General features: G+C 36.8%; 1 pseudogene across 1 annotated transcript; it reads left to right on the top strand.

The window, feature by feature from the left end:
* Nucleotides 1-994: 994 nt before the first annotated feature.
* On the top strand, nt 995-23,849 carry Ly49s4 (Ly49 stimulatory receptor 4; annotated as a pseudogene). The gene is made up of 7 exons (NR_172009.1): nt 995-1,076; nt 2,756-2,922; nt 5,053-5,133; nt 6,000-6,218; nt 7,798-7,940; nt 18,193-18,297; nt 23,253-23,849. The product of NR_172009.1 is annotated as a Ly49 stimulatory receptor 4, transcript variant 1, non-coding (transcript).
* Nucleotides 23,850-25,147: the final 1,298 nt, after the last annotated feature.

Genomic DNA, 25,147 nt, shown 5'->3' with positions numbered 1-25,147 from the left:
TAATCTGCTAAAATTCCATGAATATATGCATAAAATGACTTTTTTCAGCATGTTCTAAAGTATATCCTATGTAGTTCTTGAATAAACAAGAAGAAAATTCTAATAAACACCTAAGATATTCAGCATTAGAGGATTACCTATTTAATTTATGCCACATATAATTGATTAATTTTTACAAACGGCTTTAAAAATCTTGAGATCTATATTTATAAAATGCAGAACTTCTTTTTATTTATTAGAAAATATCTACCACAAACATGGTGTAAATTGGTGTAGTGGTATATAGCTATACTTCTAAGACAAAAATAGCACAGAGTTCTGCAAATGTGGAGTCAGCCTGTGCTACATAGTATAAGATACAACAGTTACTTTAAAACACTATCAACAAACAAACCAAAACCAAAACACCAGAACACATTATAACTCAGGGAATGAGTATATACTGAGCATGGTTATTTTCTTAGGTTTGATGTCCCAGCACCGTGAACAAAACAGCATTTAAGTAATTTCATGTGAAATGACAATGTTCACATGGAATATCTGTGTTTAAAAAGCTAGAAGAGTGTAAAGAAAGTCCTTACCAGTGGAAGCATGAGATCTTTGAAGGCATTCCTAATCCATACATTGACCTGCAATTTGCATAAATCAAAATCAAGAAGTAACTTTAAAATTAGTGACATAAGACAAAATTTCTGACAGCCCATTTGAAATCAAGGCACAGAACAGCTCCAGTCCCCATTTTTCCTATTCTTTTGCTAAGGACACTGGTTTTGTTCTCTCCTCAGTTTACATCTTCTCAGTCTTTCACTGTTAATTATTGACATGTATTTTGCAGCAGCACAGTATGTTGCTTCTTTGCTTTGCCCTCAGAGTCAGCTTTTATTAAACAATTTCCTCTTTTCGCTTTGGTCAAGAGGAGGGGCAGAAAGTTATGAGGTTGAGTATCACTCAGAGGAAAGTTAGTTTTGTCTTTCATCTGGAAGCCTCTTTGTGGATACACACCAGGGAAAGTCAAGGCTTTCTCTAATTGGGAGAAGAGTACGTTCCAACAGAATCATTTTGGGATAGAGACACAGGTAACAATACCTGCTTTTATTGTTTTCCTATCAGTGATCAAGAGAATTTTATGGCCTGACATGAAAATATGATTGATGAAGAAACCCTGCAGGTTGTGTTAGATCAAGTTAACTCTGGCAGCATGTGAAAACTGTTATTCTGCACTGATTATTTTCTTTCACACTAAGCTGTGAATTTTTTTGTGTGTGTGCTAAGAAGTTAAGATAGATGTATCTATGGAGTTCTTTACTCTTTAACTGTGTCAAATGTTCATATTTCATTCAAATGAAAATTATCACAGTAGGACCCATGTTAGATGGATCAGTTTGTAAATGTACTTGATAAATATCCTTGATCTAATACCTGAATTTGATCCCTGGAACTAACATGATTGTGGAGTGAGAGAATGCAGTTTTTAAAGTTGTCTTCTGGACTGATTATAATTGGCTCAGCCAGCTCCACCCTAGGGGCAATAACAAAAAATAATAATTTGGAAAGAGATTTGCTTAATGGAAGGATTCCTTTTTGGTCAAAAATATAACGGAACAGGTAAATCACCTCAGAAAACTTCATATATTAAAAGTAAGGGAAGAATGTTTTAATGTATGCCGTTCGTTAACTTTATTATGTACTGGATCACATCTCGGTGATTAAAGTAAGGGTAAGGTCAATACTTACTATTTACTAATACATTGATATGTATTATCAGATTGTATTTTTCATGGGCATTAGTTCATATATGCTGCATAGTGATGAAATTTATTTTCCAACATGCTCTTCTTGCCACATCATGTACGAGTGTATTATATGTGAAATGGTTGTGTAAATGGAATGCTCTGAGATTAAAACTTCATATTGTATCCTCTATGATTCTCTCTGTTGCTCTCACATCCATCCAGCTATGTCCCCTTTTTATTTTTCTTATTGCTGCAGTTACTAGGGGCAACATAAGATTTCTGAAGACTTTGAGCCAGGAGCCTCAGATGAGAGACAATATTTAGTTTTGTCTTTCTGGGTTTGGATTATACCACTCAGTAGGATCTTTTCTGGTTGAATCTATTCACCAGGTTCAAGCATAGAGAGGATTATGTACATTGTGCTAGATGGAGAAATTGTACATCTCAGCTGATTGTGGCTTCCATGAAGAGATAGTTACATGTCTTAGATCACCTGAAATATTAATTTTCAAATATACTTTGGGAAAGTAGTGTCTGGGAAACTCTGAGAGCCATATATAAATAAAAATACTGAAAGAATATTTCATATTTATTTGTTTGCAACAATGTGTAAATAATTTTAAAGCAACATTTTTATTTCTTGCTAATGGTTTTACTCATTTTTGTTTAGATAGTTTGTTTAAAAGTTTTGTTTTATTATAATGATTTTCAGTAGTACCAATTGTACCTAAGATTGTATGTGCTGAATATTTATAACAAAGTGTCTGCATCATATTTGACATGACTTAATAAATTTTTAATTCTGTACATATTTCTTAACAAAAATTTCTGTGAACATTAGAAATATAAACAAATTTAACAGAAATATGCAAAGGATTCTCACCTGTAGTGGAAATTGGGGTAATTCCATGTCAGGGTGTTTGGATCCTTAAGTAAATTATTCAGATCCTATCCTTTCCCAACACTATTTATCATCAAATCCAGGTACCGTAACAAAAATGGTCATTTCAACTTGTTTTTAGAAAAAACTCAAGGCCTGATTTTAACTGAAAACAGACTTCATACATCATTCCCAAAATGAGTAAGCAGGATGTTCCTTGCTCAACTGTGAGATTTAAAAAGTCTTCAGGGTTGTGGTATCAAGTGAGGCCTGAGGAGACTCAAAGGCCCAGGGAAACTGGCTGCAGAGGTAAGTGCTTTAAGTGTCTAAAATCCCTTGCTTTTTATGCATTTTAAACTTACAATAATTGAAAATACCTTACTGCCTTCGATCAAAAGCTATCACGTTCCATTTCATCTGGTCTTGGTTATGCACAAGTCAAGAAGTGAACTTTGAATGTTAGTTGGAGGGTAATTAAATAAAGAAGTTCTTAACACTAAATTTAAAAAATAAATCAATGAAGTTTTAAAAACCAAAAGGAGAGAATTATAAATTATTGCTATTCTTTGGTTTTTAGTCAGTTACAAAATAAGACATATGAGGAATGTAGAACAATGGGAATCAGCAAGAAAAAAATCTTGACAATCAAGAATAGAGAAGAAAGAAGAAAAAATGTGAATGTTTCAGTCCTTCTTAGAAGGGTGAACAAAATACTCACAGTAGGAAATACAGTGAGAAAAAGTGGACCAGGAAGTAAAGGACAAAATCATCCAGGGATTGCCCCAACAGGAAAACCATCCCATATGCATACACCAAACCCTGTCATTGTTGCTGATGCAAAGAAGTGCTTGCTGATAGGAGCCTGATATGAGTGTCTCTTGAGAGGGTCTGCCAGAGCCTTACTGATACAGCTGAGAATGCTTTTACCTAATTATCAAACTGGGCATGGGGACACCAATTAGGAGCTAGAGAAAGGACTGAGGAGCTGAAGGTGTTTGTAACCCCATAGGAAAAACAACAATATCAACCAATAAGACCACTCCAGAGCTCCCAGAGTCTAAACCACGAACCAAAGAATACATATAGAGGGACACATGGCTTCAGCTACATATGTAGCAGAGAATAGCATTGTCTGGCCTCAATAGGCTGAGAAGCCCTTGGTACTGTGAAGGCACATTTCCACAGAGTAGTTGAATGCCAGGGTGTAGAGCTAGGCATGGGTGACTGAGAGGGAGAGCATCCTCACAGAATGGGGCGCGGTAACGGGAAAAGGGGGAACATATGAATGAGACAACATTTGAAATTAAAATACATAAAAAAGACAATAAAAATAAGAATAGGAAAAGTTGTGAGAAACCATAAGGAGATTTTTTTTTAATTCAGTCTAGGCAAGAATATTCTGAAAACTTTAAAACTAATGGACAAACTAGAGTCTGAAAAAAGACTGAGTTTTCTAGAGAAAGAAAATCCTACAGAAATGAGGAGTATGTATTAAAAACAATATTTTTGTTCTCAAGGAAAGTGTTTTAATTGTCATAAATATCGCCAACATTTAATATAACAGGGAACAACAGTTGCCATCGGAAGATGAATTCTCCAAAGGGTAATAATGTTGCAGATGAAGGAACAGGGAATGAGAGGATTAGCAGGTGTGGGAATGAGTAAACCTTATTGTTAGTTCCTGAAATGTCAAAGAATAATTTAATTTATTAGTGAAAAAGCAGAAGTATCACTTTATTTTCTTCACTATTTTTCAGTTGTTCTATATGCACTGTCATGACTCTGTTCCTTGATGAGATACTTTCCTTCTTTGATGTTGTGGTAATCAGAAGCATGAGTTTCAGATTCTAAATATCATATATACAAAAAATATATAGTATTATATAGAAGAAACTCAAATTTACATGAAAAAGAAATAGTTGAACTATAGGACCTTTCAAAGATGGGGATTTATACAGATCAGGTCCAGACCAGCTGTGATTACCTACCAGTTCTCAAGAACATCCATCTTTCTTTCATTACTCTGTATCCTCAATTTTCTTTCCTGTGGACGCTATGCTCCACTTGGTATTCTTGGATTGCATTGCAACTATTCTTCAAATGCCTTCTCTAGAATGCATTTTTGTTCCTATAGAACTGGGTGAAGACACAGGTCTGTCACCCAACTACTTCTAGTCTGATTCAGAGGATTCACAATTCAACCAGAAATAAGTTCAGGATTTTGTGAACCTTCACACATGTAGGATTTCTTCAGTGGGTGTATTTTATGGAGAAATCTACAATTCTGGGAGCACATTTTCATTCAGTTTGTATCATCGACGACTTGTGCATAATTTCCCTTTTTTTTCTCTGCTAAACAGAATTTTAATTAGTATTGTGATGTGCGCTTTTAATGGTGTTGATTTTCTTGCTTTGTTTTGTTGACTTAAGTGTGTTCAGTCCCCTGGCAGCTCACTGTGATTGGTATTGGAATCCTCCTTTCCCTTCGACTGGTTGCTGTTGCAATGTTGCTGACAAACAGTAAGTAACTGAGATACATCTTAATTGAACTTCTGCCTAAAAATAGCTTTGGACAGGGATGATGCAGTTATACACTCTGTTGTCCTGCCTATAATCAGAGATGAGTGAGAATCAAGGACTTTAATAACTTTTCCTGACATTCTGCAGTGCTCTGTTCTCTTTCAATACTAATCTGTTATCTCTGGGGCAGTTAGCAGCTGCACTGCTCTTTCTTACTCTTGGACATGCTCCCCCTGAGGACTTGGTGATAGTCTACATTTCTGAACTAAAATGATTGTTAACTTTATGTAAACATTTTATGAGTTATAGCTGTGCAAATAATTGATGACCTTCTTTTCCGTTTTCTTCAATGTATTGAGATTATGGTTAAGTAAAAAGACTTCATTTGTACTGAGACATTAACAGTTAAACTTTATTATATTCCTTCATATTTACAGAGTATCACTTCTAGGCTGTGCTAAAACAAAGCTATGGAGGAGCATAGTTTACACACTTTATGTTTCAATAATCATCATCCCCTTACTTAACTTTTTTTAGTCGAATTTCCATGACATGTTAAGTATTCACGGAATATTTTACTTAGGTTTTTATTTGTCAAATCATGCTGTAAAGTATTAAGTAATTGGAACTTACCTCCACCATAATTTCCTTCAGCTTTATTATTTATTTTACAGTCAGCTTAAGTATAGAGAAAAATTTATGTATCTGTTTCAATAGTGAGTTAATAGAAGTGCTAATTTATAAATGTTAAATACCAATGAAAATAATGATGTGTTGTATGTCAACATGAAGTTTTTTCTCATATCTTAAATTTTAATACATATACTTTATGGACATTTATGCTGTTAAACCTGTGACCACTCTAGTTTTTCAGTACAGTAATGAAAACCATGAACTACAGAAAACTCAAAACCGTCACCATAACTGCAGCACCATGGAAAAGGACATCAAATTAAAGGAAGAAATACTGAGAACTATGTCTGCAGAGAGTGTTCACTACAATGCTCTTCTGGACTTAATCAACAGAGAACAGAACAGATGGTACAAGAAAACTAAGACTGTTTTAGCTTCCCCTCAGCGCACAGGTATGTAGCAGGGGAGGACCAAGAATGCAGAATTGCATTATCATCTATTGTTTTTTTTATAGAAGGTTTGAAGGCCAAATTTCAGCTTAAGATTCTGGTGATCTCTGGGTTAATCATTTGAGGGTTCCTTATTTACATAATGTCTTGGAAACACAGAAAACCCTGTCCGGGTTAGGAGAACATTATAGTTTCTATATTTGGTACACTTCTAGCTCCCTGAGGATGGAATCACAAATCGGTAATCCTTATAATTTTTTTCGTCCCAGGGACAGTCTGAGAGGCCCACTTTGTTGCTGATATAACACAGAATTTCTTTTTTTCCCTTTACCAGCTTCACAAACATAAGTCCTCTGCCCATTCCCCTCCCCATCTACTTCTGCTTCCTTCAGCCTGAGATTCCCCTACACTGGTGATCCAGCCTTGGCACAACAAAGGGCATCTCCTCCCATTGGTGCTTAACAAGACTGTCCTGTGTTATACATGCAGCTGCATACTTGGGTCAGTCCACATATAGTCTTTGGGTGGTGGTTTAGTCCCTTAGAACTCTGGTTGGTTGGCATTGTTGTTCTTATGGGGTTGCAAGCCCCTTAAGTTCCTTCAATGCTTTCTCTAATTCCTCCAATGGAGATCCATTTCTCAATTCAATGGGTTGCTGCTATCATTTGGTTCCTCATTTGACACGTTCACAGAAGTTTTTAATAGAGTACATTTATCAAGTATTCATTCTAAAATACTTAAAGATTTACATGGTCGCAGTTATAAAAATAATTGTGTGTGTGTGTGTGTGTGTGTGTGTGTGTGTGTTTCATCTGACTTGTCTTTTGAAAGTTGGCCTGTTTATAAGAAAGGGATCCTCCCTGCAGTAGACAGGGGCATTTAACCATGGTGTGCAGATATTGCACCAGGGTCATTGATGTATCAATGAAACTGGAAAGATAAAATTTTAAGTGTCACAAGAAAACTTTCTTAACCTTCATTGCTTCTGGTCATTCTTAACTGATACTGTTTGTCAATCATCATTAAATATTTTTTTCAAGATTTAGAGTTTATAAAGAGTACTTGTTTTTTATGTCATCATGCTGAAAGAGTAGGATGTGATGGTTCTCATTATGTAAAAACTAAGTATATCTAAAACTGGTATATTATAAAAATTGAGAGAGGAAAAAAAAACAGCTCTAGATCGTCTTTGAAGTATTTCAAACCCATGAATAATAACAGCCTCAAATTGGTAGTATTCTTCCTGTCTCTGTCTTTGAAGTCCTCAGGTTATAGACTTAATCATCATGCCCAGCTGTTTCATTCTTTTTAAAGGATAAGGAGGATTCTTTTGTATATACAGGCAACATTTTTTCTATTGACTCATCCATGATTGACACATAAAATGTCTCTTTATTTCTAATGGTTTAACAATGTTATATAGATCATGAGTGTGCATGGTTCTCTGGGCATTATGAAATCCCTGTTTCGAAGAACTGTGACATTTTACTTTTTTTTTTTTTTTACACAGCCTTCATAAATACATTGTTCTGATAACACAATCCAAGTAAACAATGTTTAACTATGTTCATTCTTTCTGTAGGCGGGTGTGATGAAATGCACTGGTTCTGCTATGGTATAAAATGTTATTATTTCACCATGGATATAAGGATATGGCGTGAATGTAAACAGACCTGTCAGAACTACAGCTTGTCCTTTCTGAAGATAGATGTTAAGGATGAACTGGTACTGTAGATAATTACTTGCCCCTTATTCTCTTATACTCTATTTCTTCCCCTGAATAATGAGATACTGAATCTTGAATTTTTAAAAAGTATACGGTTTTCCTGTAATTTGAATAAAACTGTGGGACTCAGGTATGTTAAGAGGAGACTTGTTACTACAAAGAAACTAGTGTCTTTCAATCTCCTCCTTTTCTTAGGAGTTTACAAGAGAGTGCCTCAAACAGCATGCCTTCCCCTCATGAATTTTAACCCTTTGGTATAGCACATCCTCTTGCTGTATGTCATTTTTCTCCTTGGTGTTCCAAATAAGCCACTGATGTTTATTGTTTTCTCTTCAGGACCTGGAAATGCATATGCCTGAGATGAGTAATCAGATAACAACAGGGACAGTAGTTGAGCTCTGGGTCTTTTTTCAAAATGAGATGCTATGAAAAAGAGGGAAATAATTGGTTGACTAGTTAGCCCCATGGTGATTTTCTTTACTGTGTAGTATTCTTACATTTTGTAAAATGGAGATCTAAGTTTAGAAATCATATTTTCCTAGATTCTGACTTTTTTAAATAATTGCTAATGAAATCCTTTCCAGTATGAAGAATATATTTTTCTAGAGAAATTATTGAAGCATCATCTTGAATCCTTTGTTATTAACAACACAGTATATTTATACAGGAATTTAATACATATTTAAATAACATCATAAAAGAATTTTTAATGAGAGACAATAGTGCATTTGACACACTTAACGTAACCAATTTTTAAATTATTATTATTATTATTATTATTAGTAGTAGTAGTAGTAGTAGTAGTAGTAGTTGTTGTTGTTGTTGTTGCTTTACTTTACTTATCCATATTATATCTTGTGCACTGAAAACCTCCTGGGCATCATCTACCACACTCCATTCTGCATCCCCATCCCCTTCTCCTCTGAGAGGGAGGTGGATTCCTAGTTATTACTCCATCCTGTCATACCAGGTCTCCCAGAAGCTAAGTGCATCCTCTTCCACTCAGTCCAGATAAGGAAGCCCAGGTAGAAGAACATTGCATATATATATATATATATATATATATATATATATATATATATATATATATATATATATATATATCTGCTTTTGGGATATCTCCCATCCAGTTCTTTGGGACCCAAATGATGACCAAAGTGCTCATATTCAGGGAAATCTAGTTACTCTGTGTATGCTCTTTGTTTGTTGGACCCCTAGGTTCCGGTTTAGTTACTCCTGTTGGTCTTCCTGTCAAGATTCTATAACCTTTTGGGGCCTACATTCTTCCATAATATTTCTGAAATTCCATCCATTGTTTGGCTATGGGCGTCTGCGTGTGTAGGTGTCAGCTACTGGGTGGAGCCCCCAAATTCTTGTCTGCAAGCATAAACAAGTACCACACATAGGGCTAGGGGGTTGCTGTTTTTACAATGGGGTGGGTCTCAAGTTGAGCCAATTATCAATTGGCTGTTCCCATCTGGGAAGTCTTTGCTCCATCCCCAATCTCTGCATGTCTTGTAGACAATATCAGTTTGGGGATGAAAATTTTGTGGACGGTTGGTGTCCGTTTTTATTCCCCAGGGTTACTACTTAGCCGAAGGAAGCAACCACATCCGGCTCCATATCCCCATAACAGTGAGTCACAGTTAAGGACACCCTTATTGATTCTTGTGCACCTTCCATATCAAAATTCTGCAGCATATTCTAGAAATGCCCCTAACCTTCTCATCAGTATTAATTGGCCACTAATTCTCATTGTAATCATGTCATCCCTACTACACATTATGAAACCAAATCCTGAATTTCCCATTCCCCTTCTTCCCCCCCCCATTTTTATTAACTTTGGTATTTCTTGTATACATTTTGATTGTTATTCCCTTTCCAGGTTTATGGGCCAACATCCCCCTAGCCCCCTTCCCCTTCTATATGGGTGATCCACTCCCCATCCTCCCCGCATTACTGCCATCACCCCAACAATCACGTTCACTCCAGGTTCGGTCTTAGCAGGACCAAGGGCTTCCCCTTCCACTGGTGCTCTTACTAGGCTTTTCATTGCTACCTATGAGGTTGGAGCCCAGGGTCAGTCCATGTATAGTCTTTGGGTAGTGGCTTAGTCCCTGGAAGCTCTGGTTGCTTGGCATTGTTGTTCATATGGGGTCTCGAGCCCCTTCAAGCTCTTCCACACCTTTTTCTGATTCCTTCAACGGGGGTCCCGTTCTCAGTTCAGTGGTTTGCTGCTGGCATTCACGAATGTATTTGCTGTATTCTGGCTGTGTTTCTCAGGAGATCTTACATCCAGTTCCTGTCAGCCTGCACTTCATTTCTTCCTCCCTCTTATCTAGTTTGGTGGCTGTATATGTATGGGTCACATGTGGGCCAGGCACTTAATGGGTGTTCCTTCAGCCTCTGTTCTAAATTTTGCCTCTCTATTTCCTTCCCAAGGATATTCTTGTTCCCCTTTTAAAGAGGGAGTGGATCATTCGCATTTTGGTCATCCTTCTTGAGTTTCATGTGTTCTGTGCATCTTGGGTAATTTGAGCATTTGGTCTAATATCCAATAATCGATGAGTGCATTCCATGGGTGTTTCTCTGTGATTGGTTTACCTCACTCAGGATGATATTTTCTAGTTCCATCCATTTGCCTATGAATTTCATAAAGTCATTTTTTGATAGCTGAGTAGTATTCCGTTGTGTAGATGTACCATATTTTCTTTATCCATTCCTCTGTTGAAGGGCATCTGGGTTCTTTCCAGTTTCTGACTATTATAAATAAGGCTGCTATGAACATACTGGAGCATGTGTCTTTGTTATATATTGGGTCATCTTTTCAGTATATGCCAAGAGAGGTATAGCTGTGTCCTCAGGTATTTCAATGTCCAATTTTCTAAGGAACATCAAAACTGACTTCCAGAATGATTGTTCTAGTCTGCAATCCCACCAACAATAGAGGAGTGTTCCTCTTTCTTCACATCTTCGCCAACATCTGCTGTCACCGGAGTTTTTGATTTTAGCCATTCCAATTGGTGTGACATAGAATCTCAGGGTTGTTTTGTTTTGCATTTCCCTTATGAGTAAAGATGTTGAACATTTCTTTAGGTGCTTCTCAGCCATTCGGCATTCCTCAGCTGTGAATTCTTTGTTTAGCTCTGAATCCCATTTGGAAATAGGGTTATTTGTCTCCCTGAGATCTAACTTCCTGAGTTCTTTGTATATTTTGGATATAAGCCATCTATCGGTTGTAGGATCGATAAAGAACTTTCCCCAATCTGTTGGTTGCCATTTTGTCCTAACAACAGTGTCGTTTGCCTTACAGAAGCCTTGTAGTTTAATGAGATCCCATTTTTCAATTCTTGATCTTAAAACATAAGCCATTGGTGTTTGGTTCAGGAGATTTTCTCCAGTTCCTATGTGTTCGAGATTCTTCCACACTTTTTCTTCTATTAGTTTGAGTGTATCTGCTTTGATGTGGAGGGTGATAAGAATGGATTGATCTGCATTCTTCTACATGCTGACTTCCAGTTGAACCAGCACCATTTGCTGAAAATGCTAACTTTTTTCCATTGGATGGTTTTGGCTCCTTTGTCAAAAATCAAGTGACCATAGGTGTGTGGATTCATTTCTGGGTATTCAATTCTATTCCACTCTCTATCTGTCTGTCTCTGTACCAATACCATTTGGTTTTTATTACTATTGCTCTGAAATACTGCTTGATTTCAGTGATAGTGATTCCCCCAGAAATCCTTGTATTGTTGAAGATAGTTTTAGCTATCCTGGGTTTTTTGTTATTCTAGATGAATTACAATTGTTCTGTCTAACTGTATGAAGAATTAGGTTGGAATTTTGATGGAGATTGAATTGAATCCATAGATCGCTTTTGGTAAAATGGTCCTTTTTACTATATTAATTCTGACAATCCATGAGCATGGAGATCTTTCCATCTTCTGAGATCTTCAGAAGCTTGAAGTTCTTATCATACAGATCTTTTTACTTGCTTGGTTAAAGTCACCTCGAGGTATCTTATATTATTTGGGACTTTTATGAAGGGTGTTGTTTCCATGAATTCTTTCTCGGCTTGTTTCCCTTTTGTGTAGAGTAAGGCTACTGATTTATTTGAATTAATTTTATACCCAGGCACTTTGCTGAAGGTGTTTATCATGTTTAGTACTTCTCTGGTTGAACTTTGGGGTCCCTTAAGTATACAATCATATCCTCTGCATACAGTGTATTTTGACTTCTTCCTTTCCAAACTGTGTCCCCTTGGTCTCCTTTTGTTGTCTGATTGCTCTGGCTAGCAATCTGAGAACTATATTGAATTAGTAGGGAGAAAGTTGGCAGCTGTGTCTAGTCCCTGATTTTAGTTGGATTACTCTCCAAGTTTCTTTTCATTTAGTTTAACATTAGCTACTGGTTTGCTGTATATGGCTTTTACTATGTTTAGGTATGGGTCTGGAATTCCTGTTCTTTCCAGGACTTTTATCATGAAAGGGTCTTGAATTTTGTCAAATGCTTTCTCAGCATCTAATGAAATGATCATGTTGTTTTTACCTTTCAGTATGTTTATACAGTGGATTTTGGTGATGGTTATCCATATATTAAACCATCCCTGCATCCCTGGAATGAAGCCTAATTGATCACGATGGATGATTGTTTTGATGTGATCTTGGATTAGGTTAGCAAGAATTTTATTGAATATCTTTGTGTCAATATTCCTAAGGGAAATTGGATTGAAGTTCTCTTTCTGTGTTTGGTCTTTGTGTGGTTTTGGTATAAGAGTAATTGTGGCTTTATTGAAGGAATTCAGTAGAGCTTCATCTGTTTCAATTTTGTGGAATAGTTTGGATTGTATTGGTCTGAGGTCTTCTATGAAGGTCTGATAGAATTCAGCACTGAACCCTGGGCTCTTTTTGCTTGGTAGATTTTAATGAGTGCTTCTATTTCTTTAGGAGTCATGGGGTGGTTTGAATGATTCATTCGTTCCTGATTTAACTTGGGTAACTTTTACCTGTCTAGGAAATTGTCCATTTCCTGAAGATTTTCAAGTTTTGTTGAATATAGGTTTTGGAGTAGGATCTGGTGATTTTTTGAATTTGCTCTGGGTCTGTTGTTATGTCTCCCATTTTATTTCTGATTCTGTTAATTTGGACACACTCCCTGTGTCCTCTGTTTAGTCTGGCTAAGGGTTTATCTACCTTGTTGATTTTCTCAAAGAACCAGCTTTTGGTTCTGTTGATACTTTGTATAGTCCTTTTTTGTTTCTACTTGGTTGATTTCAGCTCTGAGTTTGATTATTTCCTGCCTTCAACTCCTCCTGGGTGTGTTTGCTTCTTTTTGTTCCAGAGATTTTGGGTGTGATGTCAAGCTGATGATGTATGCTCTGTCCTGTTTCTTTCTGCAGGCACTCAGAGATATGAGTTTTCCTCTTAGCACAGCTTTCATTGTGTCCCATAAGTTTGGGTATGTTGTACTTTCATTTTCATTTAATTCTAAGAAGTCTTTAATTTCTTTATTTGTTTCTTCCTTGACCAGTTTATCATTGAGTAGAACATTGTTCAACTTCCATGTAATTTTGTGCATTCTTTCCTTATTTTTATTGAAGACGAGCTTTAGCCTAAAGTGGTCTGATAGGACACACAGGATTATTTCTACCTTTCTGTATCTGTTGAGGCCTGTTTTATGGCTGATTATATGGTCAAATTAGGAGAAAGTACCATGAGATGGTGGGAAGGTGTTTCCTTTTGCTTTAGGATATAATGTTCTATAAATATCTGTTAAACCCACTGCCCTTCTTATACCATTTCCCACCATGTTCCAATTCTCCATTTGTTTTCCATATCCATCCATTTCGTCTTCCAAGTGGCACTGAAGCATCCTTGCTTGTTCTGCTCTTTCTTTCCATCCTACTAAGGCCTGTGTAGTATAGCATGGGCACCTTGTATTTTATGGCTAATAACTACGTAGAAGTGAATTCATACCATGCCTGTCCTTTTGGGGGCTGGGTAAAATTATTCAGGATTATATTCTAAAGTTCCATCCATTTTCCTGAAAAAGTCATGATGTCTTTGATTTCATAGCTAAACTGTATTCAATAATACAGATGTACCATATTATTTATACATTCTTCAGTACATCTCAGCACTCTCCACCATCTGGCTCTTATGAATTCATTTCTATGAACATAGTGGAGCAACTGTCTTTTTGGAATGGTGCAGCATATTTTGGATATACGCCCAAGAGTGGTATAGCTGGGTATTATGATAGAACTATTGCCAGTTTTCTGAGAAAACACTAAATTGATTTCCAATGTGGTTGTACAAATATGCACCCTCACCAGCAATGAAGGAGTTTTCACCATGCTACACATCTTTGCCAACATATGCTATCACTTGAATTTTTTTGATATCAGTCATTCTGCTTGGGGTAAGATGGGATCTCAGAGTTGTTTTGATTTGTTCTTCCCCAATGGATAAGGGATTTCAACATTTATATAAGTGCTTCTTGGCTATTTGAGATTCATTTTTTGAGAATTCTCTGTTTACCTCAGACATAGAAAATACAATAGAAAAATTAATACTTCAAATAAAATGTTAAATCTAAAAAATTCCTTACACAAAAAAATCCGTGAAATCTGTGATACCATGAAGAGTTCTAAGCTCAGAATAATAGAAACAAAAGTCAAAGGGTCCCACCTCCAAGTCAGAATACTTCAGGAAAGTTAAAAATAAAACTTTTCCAAACTAAAGAAACAGTCACCTATATAAAGAGAAGCCTATAAACATAGAAGATGCTTTTATAACAGACATTAGACTGAGATTGAAAAGAAAACACTCTCACAGCATATTGATCAAAACAAAAATACTACAGAAATTTAAACAATATTAAATGCTCCAAGAGAAAATAGGCAGGTAACGGTCGAAAGCAGAATAATTAGAATTACACATGACTTCAGATATGATATGTGGAAATTTCTAAAACATCACAGATACCAATCTAGAAAACAATACCCAATAAAATTCTGAATCACCATAGATGGAGAAAACAAGATATTTCAAGACAAATCCAAGAAAATACTAAAAGAAAAATTCTAATCCTAGAGGGTATCTACATTCAAGAAATCACAGGAAATAATTAAACCCTTACCAGCAAAATCAAGGAAAGCACATAGAATACGCAAACACACACAGACACTCACACACACACACACACCAAACACACACACACATACACACACACACACACACAAACACATGCACCCAAACACACACACATTCACTAACTCCATCAACATAACTACATTTAAAACAACCCATATTTTAGAAATAAAATCAGTTCCTTAATTAAATATTATGCCACTCCAATGTCACATGTATGACACCCTAAATGATACCAAGTAACTCTCCTTCAACAGTTCTGTCACTTCTGCATCTGAAGTATGGAAAGTTGCTTTGTGTAGCATGGAGCTTCATGCACATTATTTCACACAGCACTTTTTATCTTTATGAAATTTCTTTGAAGACAGGCTATTACTTTCCATACAAACACCTGCAATATCCTTCTCTACAATTCAGGAATGGAATTTGAATAATGTTATAGGTCATCAGAAATTATTCAAAGATCTATGATTTTATTGAAGGGGAGGGTTATAGAAGGTGAGGCATGCAACTTCTAAATGGAAATCAGAAAAAACTCACAGGTCGTATCCTGTTTCAGAGTAATGTCAATGATTTCCCTCTAAGGTGAAAAACAAGATAGACTACTCATTCTAGTCATATATATTCAGTGTTGTACTAGAGAGTTTAGCTATAACAAGTAGGCAAGAAAAAGATATAATTATAACTATATTGGAAAATAATAGTTAATGTATTTCTATTTACAGTTGACATTTAATAGATTGAAAATCCAATGGAAGCTTCATTAAATTATTAAGCTAACACATGAGTTTAGTTGAGCATTTAGAAAAGAAGATCAATATAATGAGCATGTTATAATATATATGGACAATCAGACAATGAAATTAGGAAATTATTAAGAAAACAAGTTTATTTATAATATCCTCAAAAACCAAAACACATCAATGAATTTAACAAAAGACATGCAAGATTTATACAAAAATGTACATATGTAGATAATTGGAAGAAAATTTCTATGCCTACATTGTATGTTTTTTATATTGGTAATAGGTGATACTCATTAAAGAAATAGATTATTAATATAATCCATAAGTATATTTTTTGCACAAATTGACAAAAACTGAACAGCTTATGTCATGTGTTAGGTCCTTGCATCTTCTGTGTTCTGTTTTTGAACGGTTAGGGAAAAGAGTAGAACTTTGAGCATGACAATTTCATTATAGTGGCCTAGAGCTAACTCACTGTATTTTCAGTCACATTCCTTTGGCCAGAATACAGTCGTTCAGCCTCATCTAGCTAGCTTCACGGTAGAAAAAGAAAGCAAGTTTGCTGAACTGGTGGCCAGTCTCTGTTACCCAAGGTAATCAAGATTAAGGAGGAGAATTGGAGACTACAAGTACAGATTAAGGGAGCATGTAATTTGTGGTCAGTCTGAGAGATGACTTGGTTCTTTTCTTCCATTGTTAATGTTAAAACGTTGCCAGATTGGATGCACTGAAAGAAGCACATACCTGCTAGTGAATGAGCTGAGTCTCCATCAGTAATTCCTGGGGGATAGAAATAAAGGTGAGGATAGAGTGTAGCACATTAACTTCTTCCTTGTAGAAATGCAGGCCTCCTGCCCATATTGACATTCACAGGGTTTGGGACAAAAATGTGAGGAATACACTGCTATTTTTCCACTATTCTTTTTCCTTTTGGTTACCTTTATTTACTTATTTTTTTATAGTCCATTAATCATTATACACTCGGGGTTGTCCCTCCCATAGTTTTTCACCCCAATCCTCCTCCCTCTCTCTCCAAAAAGAGTCTGCCACCATTCTCCTGCCAGGCCAGGCCTACTCCTTGGGTTTGAAGTCTCATGGACTTTTGGTGCATCTTCCCCAAATGAGGCCAGACCAGTGAATCCTCTGATGTATATTAGTCTGGGGCTTTTTTACAAATTGGTGTATGCTGTGAGGTTGGTAGATTCGTTTCTGGGAGATCTAAGGGGTTCTGATTAATTGAGATTCCTGGTCAGCTATGGGGTTTCTCTCCTCCTCAGCTTCTTCCAGACATTCCCTAATTCAACGACAGGGTTCCTAGACTTCAATTAAATGGTTGGTGTAAGTGTCTCTGCCGGGCGATGGTTCAGGTCTCTTTGAGGCCAGCCATGCTAGACAATTGTCTGTATGCATACTATAGCATCAGTAATAATGTTAGGTCTTGGAGATCAAAATTTGGTCCTGTCACTGCACTGCCTTTCTCTCAGTCTCTTCTCCATTTTTGTTTCTAAAGTTCATTTAGAGAGGAATAATTCTGAGTCAGAATTTTTTTTTACTGAAGGATGGCAACCCCACCCCTCTATTGATGTTCTCCTCTATTTCTACCGGATGTGGACTCTATGACTTCCCTTTCCCCACTACTGGGCATTTCATCTAAGGTCTATCCCTCTGAGGCCTCAGAGCCTCCAACCTCTCATGTCTATAGCACTTTCTAGAGGGCTCCCCCACATTCCTACCCCAGAGGTTGCACACTTTCATTCATTATGCTACCCATAAATGTTTCTTGCCCATTCCCCCATACCTGACCATATTCTGTATTTTCTCCTCTTATGTAGTCTGACCAAGGTAACCTCCTACTTCTGCCTGCAGAGAATACGTTCTTACTCCTCCCAAGTGGAAATGAACCAGCCTTACTTGGGCCCCTCTATTTTTCAACCTTCTTGAGGACTGTGGATTGTATCTTGGTTATTCTGTACTTTTTTATCAAATATGCACTTATTGTTGAATACAGAGCATGTGATTTTTGTTTTTAATGGGCCTTAGGCAGGAAGATTGTGAGTTCAAGTGCAGGCTTGTATTCATAGTGAGACTTGGTCTATGAATCACAGTCACAAATCATGTCATAAGCAAAGTATCACAAGACAGCTGAAGTTTCTATTTGGAATACATATTGAAATGACATAGTTTTGATATGAATGCACTACTAGTAGGAAGTCCATTTAGAAAACGAACATGATGGGACTAAGCAGTGGAAGGACGGGACAGCAGAGGATGACAAAGGAGTGCTGGGAAATTGTGCTTGCTCTTCTCTCATCAAACAGAGAGGAATTTCATCCTGAGGTGTGTTGTTTCCTTAACAGAAGTTCCTTCAGGACCACATTATTCGTGACAATTACTGGATTGGATAATCATATAATAACAAAAAAAAAGGAATGGTCATGGATTGACAACAGCCCATTTAATCTGTGAGTTTCTGAACCGTTCATACTCTAACAGTGGTATGGCAATTGGGAGATTGCAAACGCTTTTCTCTCATTTCACATGACTTTCCTCATTTTCTATGGAGTTCATGGGGAAAGGCAAGTTGCATAAGGAAGTGTCTGAGTCAGTGTTTGACAGATAAGTTTTGTGTTCAAGGTACTGACCAAAAGATGCTTAATACATCTCAGGATTTTATCTTCCAAGATGCCCAAGGCAATAGCAAGTCAATAACTTGAGATTCTGTGAAGTGACTGAATGATCATGAGAGATACATTGAATGTGATTCTCTCACACATTTATTTGACATTTTTACTATTGTTTGCTTATATAATTTTGGTTACTTATAAATAAAAGAACATGTTCATATATGCTCACATATGGATGCCTACCTCGCATTTGAAGGTGTTGCGTTGAACAAATTTCACATTTTTAAATGTGTAATCTGGTAGAAAACAATTTACTGTTTAATTTATTAATTATATATATTTTTTCTTGAGTATTTTATATACAACGAATAATATATCAACATATCAACCTCTGCTCAAACTAAAAGCTCTGACTTGTGTCTCACTACCTCATGTCTTCATTATTAACTGTCCATAGGTGCATGATTGTAGCTGAACTACTAAAAAAAGGAAAGCCATCTGGGCTTCACGCTCAATAAAGAATTGATTCTCCTTCCCCAGAAACTGTTATCTAAGAATAGTGATTTAATAAGAAGATATAATAATCTTTGAAGAAATTTAATCTTGTCCAGAAGGCTGCATTTAAGAGAGCTTTTTCACTTCTCTGGTTATTTCCTTTTTATGTTCCTTTCCTTGCTATTTCCTGATTCTCGGTTGTTGTGTGGAGGTGAAGAAGTTGATGTAGATGTCTCTTTAAGGGGTGAGCACATAAGAACTTCTCCTAAGAACTTTGACAAATTTTGCCTCCGTGCATGCATTATGGGACAGACAGTCAGGTAATACAATTGAAAACCCATCAGTGAACACACATATATGGTCACTTGATCTTTAACACAGGACATAAAACCATTCATCATTTGTATCAAATGGTGCTGGTTCAATGGGAGGTTAGCATGTAGAAGAATGCAAATCCATCCATTCTTACCTCATTGTACAAAGCTCAAGTAGAAGTTGATCAAGAACTTCCACATGAAACCAGACACAGTAAAACTAAAAGATGAGTAAATGGTGAAGAGCTTCCAACACATGAGCACAGGGGAAATTTTCCTTAACAGAACACAAATGTCTCTCAAAGATCAACAATCAACAAATAGGACCTCATAAAACTGAGAAGGTTCTGCAAAGCAAAGGACACCGCAAAGAGTACAAAATAGCCACCAACAGATTGGGAAAAATCTTTAGCAGTCCTACAGCTGATACAGGCAAACATCCTATATATACAAAGAACTCAGGGAGATAGACATCACAGAATGGAAAGCCCTAAAAGGTGTTCAAAATCCTTAGTTATCAGGAAAATACAAATCAAAACAACACTGGGATTCACCTACACCAGTCAGAATGACTAAGATCAAGAACTCAAGTTACAGCATTTGCTGGTGAAGATGTGGAGAAAGAGGAACACTTCTCCATGATGTTGGGATTGCAAGCCTGTACAATCACTATGGAAACCATTCTGGTGGTACCTCAGAAAACTGGACATAGAACTGAGGACTCAGCCAATACAAATCCTGTACATATACCCAAAAGATTCTCCAATATATAACAAGGACACATGCTCTACTATGTTCATAGCAGCCTTATTTATAATAGTCAAAAGCTGGGAAGGACCCAGATGTCTCCTAACAGGGAAATTGACACAAAATGTGGTATATCTACACAAAGGATTACTAATCATCTTTAGCCCGTGGTGTTCTTATAGGTTGCATGGGATCATTTCTGTCTTTCTGTATCAGTTGAGGCCTGTTTTATGACCAATTACATGATCAATTTTGGAGAAAGTACCATGCAGTGGTGAGAAGAAAGTATATCCTTTTGTTTTAGGATAGAATGTTCTAAAAATATCTGTTAAATCCATTTGGTTCATGGTTTCTCTTAGTCTGTCTATGTCTCTGTTTAATTTCTGTTTTCATGGTCTGTCCATTGATGAGAATGGGGTGCTGAAATTTTCTACTATTATTGTGTGAGGTGCAATGTATGCCATGAGCTTTAGTAAAATTTCTTTTATGTATGTAAGTGCCCTAATATTTGGAGCATAGATATTTATATTGAGAGTTTATCTTGGTGGATTTTTTCCTTTAATGAATATGAAGCGTCCTTCCTTATCTTTTTTGAAGACTTTTTATTGAAAATCGATTTTATTCGATATTAGAATGGCTACTCCAGCTTGCTTCTTCAGACCATTTGCGTGGAAAGTTGTTTTCCAGTATTTCATTCTGAGGTAGTGTCTGTTCTTGTTTCTGAGGTGTGTTTCCTGTAGGCAGCAAAATTTTGGGTCCTCATTACGTATCCAGTGCCTTAATCTGTGTCTTTTTATTGGGGAATTGAGTCCATTGATGTTGAGAGATATTAAGGAATAGTGATTGTTGCTTCCTGTTATATTCATGTTTTGATGTGAGACTATGTTTGTGTCTTTGTCTTCTCTTTGTTTTGTTGCAAAACGATTAGTTTCTTGCTTTTTCTAGGGTGTAGCTTGCCACCTTGTGTTGGGATTTATCATTTATTATCCTTTGTAGGGCTGGATTTGTAGAAAGATATTGTGTAAATATGGTTTTGGCATGGAGTGCCTTGGCTTCTCCATCTATGTTAATTGAGAGTTTTGCTGGATACAGTAACCTGGGCTGGCATTTGTATTCTCTTAGGGTCTGTATGGCATTGGTCCAGGATCTTTGGCCTTTCATAATCTCTGGTGAGAAGTCTGGTGTAATTCTGATAGGTCTGCCTTTATACGTTACTTGACCTTTTCCCCTTACTGCTATTTATATTCTTTCTTTCTTTTGTGCATCTTGTGTTTTGACTATTATGTGACAGGAGGAGTTTATTTTCTGGTCCAATCTCTTTAAAGTTCTGTAGGCTTCTTGTATGTTTTCAGGCATCTCTTTCTTTAGTTTGGGAAGTTCTCTTCTATGATTTTTGTTGAAAATATTTACTAGTCCTTTGAGTTGGGAGTATTCACTCTTTTCTCTACCTATTATCCTTAGGCTTAATCTTCTCATTTTATCCTGGATTTCCTGTAAGTTTTTGGCCAGCACCTTTTCCTGTTTTACATTATGTTTGACAGTTGTGTCGATGGAATTTTCTGCTCCTAGATTCTCTCTTCTATGTCTTGCACTCTGTTGGTGATGATTGTATCTATGGCTCCTTGTCTCTTCCTTTGGTTTTCTATATCCAGGTTCGTCTCCCTTTGTGCTTTCTTTATTGCTTCTATTTCCATTTTTATTTCGTTCACCTGTTTGATAGTGTTTTCCTTTAATTCTTTCATGGATTTTTGCATTTCCTCTCTGTAGGCTTCTGGTTGTTTATTTGTGTTTTCGTGCATTTCTTTAAGAGAGTTCTTTATGTTTTTCTTGAAGTCCTGCAACATCAAGGTCAAATGTGATTTTAAATCTAGAACTTGGTTTTCTAGTGTGTTTAGATATTCAGTGTTTGCTTTGGTGGGAGAATTGGGCTCTGATAATGCCATATAGTCTTGGTTTTTCTTGCTTGGGTTCCTGCGCTTGCCTCTTGCCATCATGTTGTCTCTGGTTTTACCTTGTTCTGATAATTCTGACAGTGGTTATAACATCATATATGCCTGTGTGTCAGGAGTGCTGTAGACCTGCTTTCCTGTTTTCATTCCTCCAGTTATGGGAACAGAGTGTTCGGCTTTCAGTCCTGTAGTCATTCCTGTCTACTGGTCTTCAGCTGTTCTTGGGGCCATGTGTCCTGAGTCAACTTGGAGCAGAAAGTTGGTCTTACCTCTGGTCTTGGGCCTGGAGCCACTTCTCAGAGCTGGGTTTCAGCTCTCCATGAGGGAAGCAAGCAGAAGGGTCTGCCCCACCTTTGCTCAGGATCCTGTGCTCAGGGGGCCCAAATGGTGCTAGGCATTTTCCTCTAGAGTCAGAAATGTGGGCAGAGAATAGTTTCCTCTTGCTCCCAGACCTCTCTGCCCCTCTGAAGGTCTAGTTCTCCCTCTCAAGATATTTAGGTGCAGGGAGCTGTTTGACTGGGTCCCTTCAGATCCAGGCTGTGTTTGGAACACAGCATTGAGTGCCACTATCTTCCTGTTCCCAGAGGCACTATACAGTTTCTTATTGGTCCAGGGATGTGTGCAAGGGTGGGCAATAGTGGAGGTCTCTCGGGCGCTGCAGTCTAAGGAGTGCCCACCTGTCTGGGTGGTGAGTTCTCTCTCCCATGGTGTTTGGGAGCAGGGAGCTGTGGGCATGAAAAAGCAAGGTTTGTGCCCCAGCTAGAAAACGCATATTTCTTTTCACTCTGTCATCATGACACAAAATATCATGAAAAATAAACTCAGTTTAAAATTATTCCTTATTATTTCTGCAATGCTGAAAAATAATCTTCCTTGCGGCCCAAAATTTGTGGTATGGAAAGGGTAATGCATTGAGTCATGGTCAGAGACAGTTTCAATGTTAATTTTAATGTTTATGTCTTTTTTGTGTGGATTTATGTGCATGTGCATGCACACATCACAACACCTGAGTAATTCATTGACAGCAGAAAGGACTTAGGTCTCTTCTTTATTGTGCAGCATCTGAGGGATAAAAACCGATGGCCAGGTTTGGTGTCAACAGTCCCTATCAATTCAAGTCACTGGCCCAAGACCATCTTTTAGGGAAACTAAAAATATTTTAGTCATACACATGTAATTCCTTCCTTATTCTCTCCATTTTTGTCAATAAAATTTGTTGCAAAAATCATGCCATTCAACAATATCAACTTCAAATTTTAATAACTGACAACTTTTTTTTATTTTATAGTGATTTTGTGGCAAGGAATTCGCTACGAAAAACAGGATACTGTATGTATTTCAGTATGGCAGGTCTACATGATGATGACTGTGGTAAAAGATATCTCTGTATCTGTGAAAAGGGAATGGACAAAATCCCTGCCCCATTGTGCAGTGTGAAGGAAAGGTCACATTCTGCTGTGTGAATAGAGAGATGAGCTGCAAAGGGAAGAAGTCTTCTTAAATTTGGCATAAGAGCAGACACAGTATTCCCTCTTGGCACATGGAGTAGCTTGCATGTGGAGAATGGACTTCCTTTTTTCCAAGACCCAAACGATTCCCTCACATTGTCTCCTGAATGACACACAGAACCACATGGAGAACTCAATACATAATGCACACATCACATCTTCTTTAGGATATTTCTATAGCCCTTGGCTGATAGCACAATTAATGACTAATCTGCTGTTGTGGGTTTTCATATATTGGTTAGTTGCTATTTGGTTTTTTTTTTGATGTACAAAAAGTTAGCATTTTAAAATCCTTTTGAGACGAGGATCTGTGGAAGGGAGGGCTGGAGGGGGCGATGACCGGACTGTTAATAAATAAAATAATTTTGAAAACCTTATGATTGCTGTAAAATATAATTTCAGACTTCATAACTAGATGCCATGACTAGTTCAAGACACTCAGAGAAACTTATGTAGTCCACATTTGTTCTTAATTTCTCATTTTCTCCTTCTGGTCCATTTGTTGGGAAGTTGTAACCTCACAGATACAGTAAAATTTATTGAGGTCAGTTAGGTATGGTAGCTCAGACCTATAAACATTCTGTATACCTGAATGTGACAGCAGCCTAGGCTACATGTAAATTGGAACATCATTTGCTCTAGAATGAGACTTTGTCTCATGAAGCCCCATGATGACAGTAATAATGATATGGATGGTTTATAAATATTTTTCTAGGGATAAGCATTTTCCACGGTTTAGTACTATAATGATAATATCTATTATTGATCTATTAGTATGTTCTAATCCATGCTTTACATTCATATCTGTCCATTTTGTGGATGATGTTAGTATGTCCAAAGGGTCAGTGTCAGGCTATGCAATTGTTTGTAATGTCCTCAATATCTTCAGTTTCAAAATGCTTAATGATTTGCAATTTCTTTGTGATTTTAATCATGACATTTAAAAATATCAGGTCTTGAATTGGAGTATTTGCAGTAAGTCATTAGAAATAGTAGTTGTATCAAATAAGCAAATCTCTTCAACCACAGTTGTGCTAACTAGTTTTTTGTCCATTTGACACAAAATAGAAACATATAATAGGAGGGAACTCAGTTCTGAAGTGACTTAATAAGATCTGACTGTGGGCAAGCATGTAGTTATATTCTTAAATAGTTGTATGAAGGCCAGTCAAATCATGGGTGCCACCAATGTGTTTGTGGTCTAGGAGATTCTAATAAATAAGGCTGAGTAATGGGAAGTCAATGATCAGCACCTTTCTTGACCCTCACATCAGCTTCTCCCTATTGGTCCTTTTCCAGTTTGAGTTTCTGTCCTGATTTCATTCAGTGACAGACTATAATGTGGAAATGTAAAAAAAGTAATCCTTCTCCCCTCCAAATTACATTCACCATGGTGTTACTTCACAAGAGAAATTCAGACTAAGAGAGCCATTAATTCCTACAAGAGAAACTTTATTTCCATCTGTTCTTTTTGACACAATGACCTGCCTGCCAGTCCTCAGGCAAGTAGGCATATGCTGTCTTGTAATACAAATTAGTATGGCCTAGTACATAGTGTAATATACTCTGCACAGATTAGTATTTGACACTATTTTCTCTGTATATTTTTTAATGATTTTCATTTAACTTGTACTTTGTTTTTACAAAGAAGTTGTTCAATCTTTTCGTTAATCAG

Source organism: Rattus norvegicus, chromosome 4 (genome assembly GCF_021556685.1).
Source record: "Rattus norvegicus strain SHRSP/BbbUtx chromosome 4, alternate assembly SHRSP_T2T, whole genome shotgun sequence".
Lineage (NCBI taxonomy): Eukaryota > Metazoa > Chordata > Mammalia > Rodentia > Muridae > Rattus > Rattus norvegicus.
This window is presented reverse-complemented; position numbering and strand designations above follow the sequence as displayed.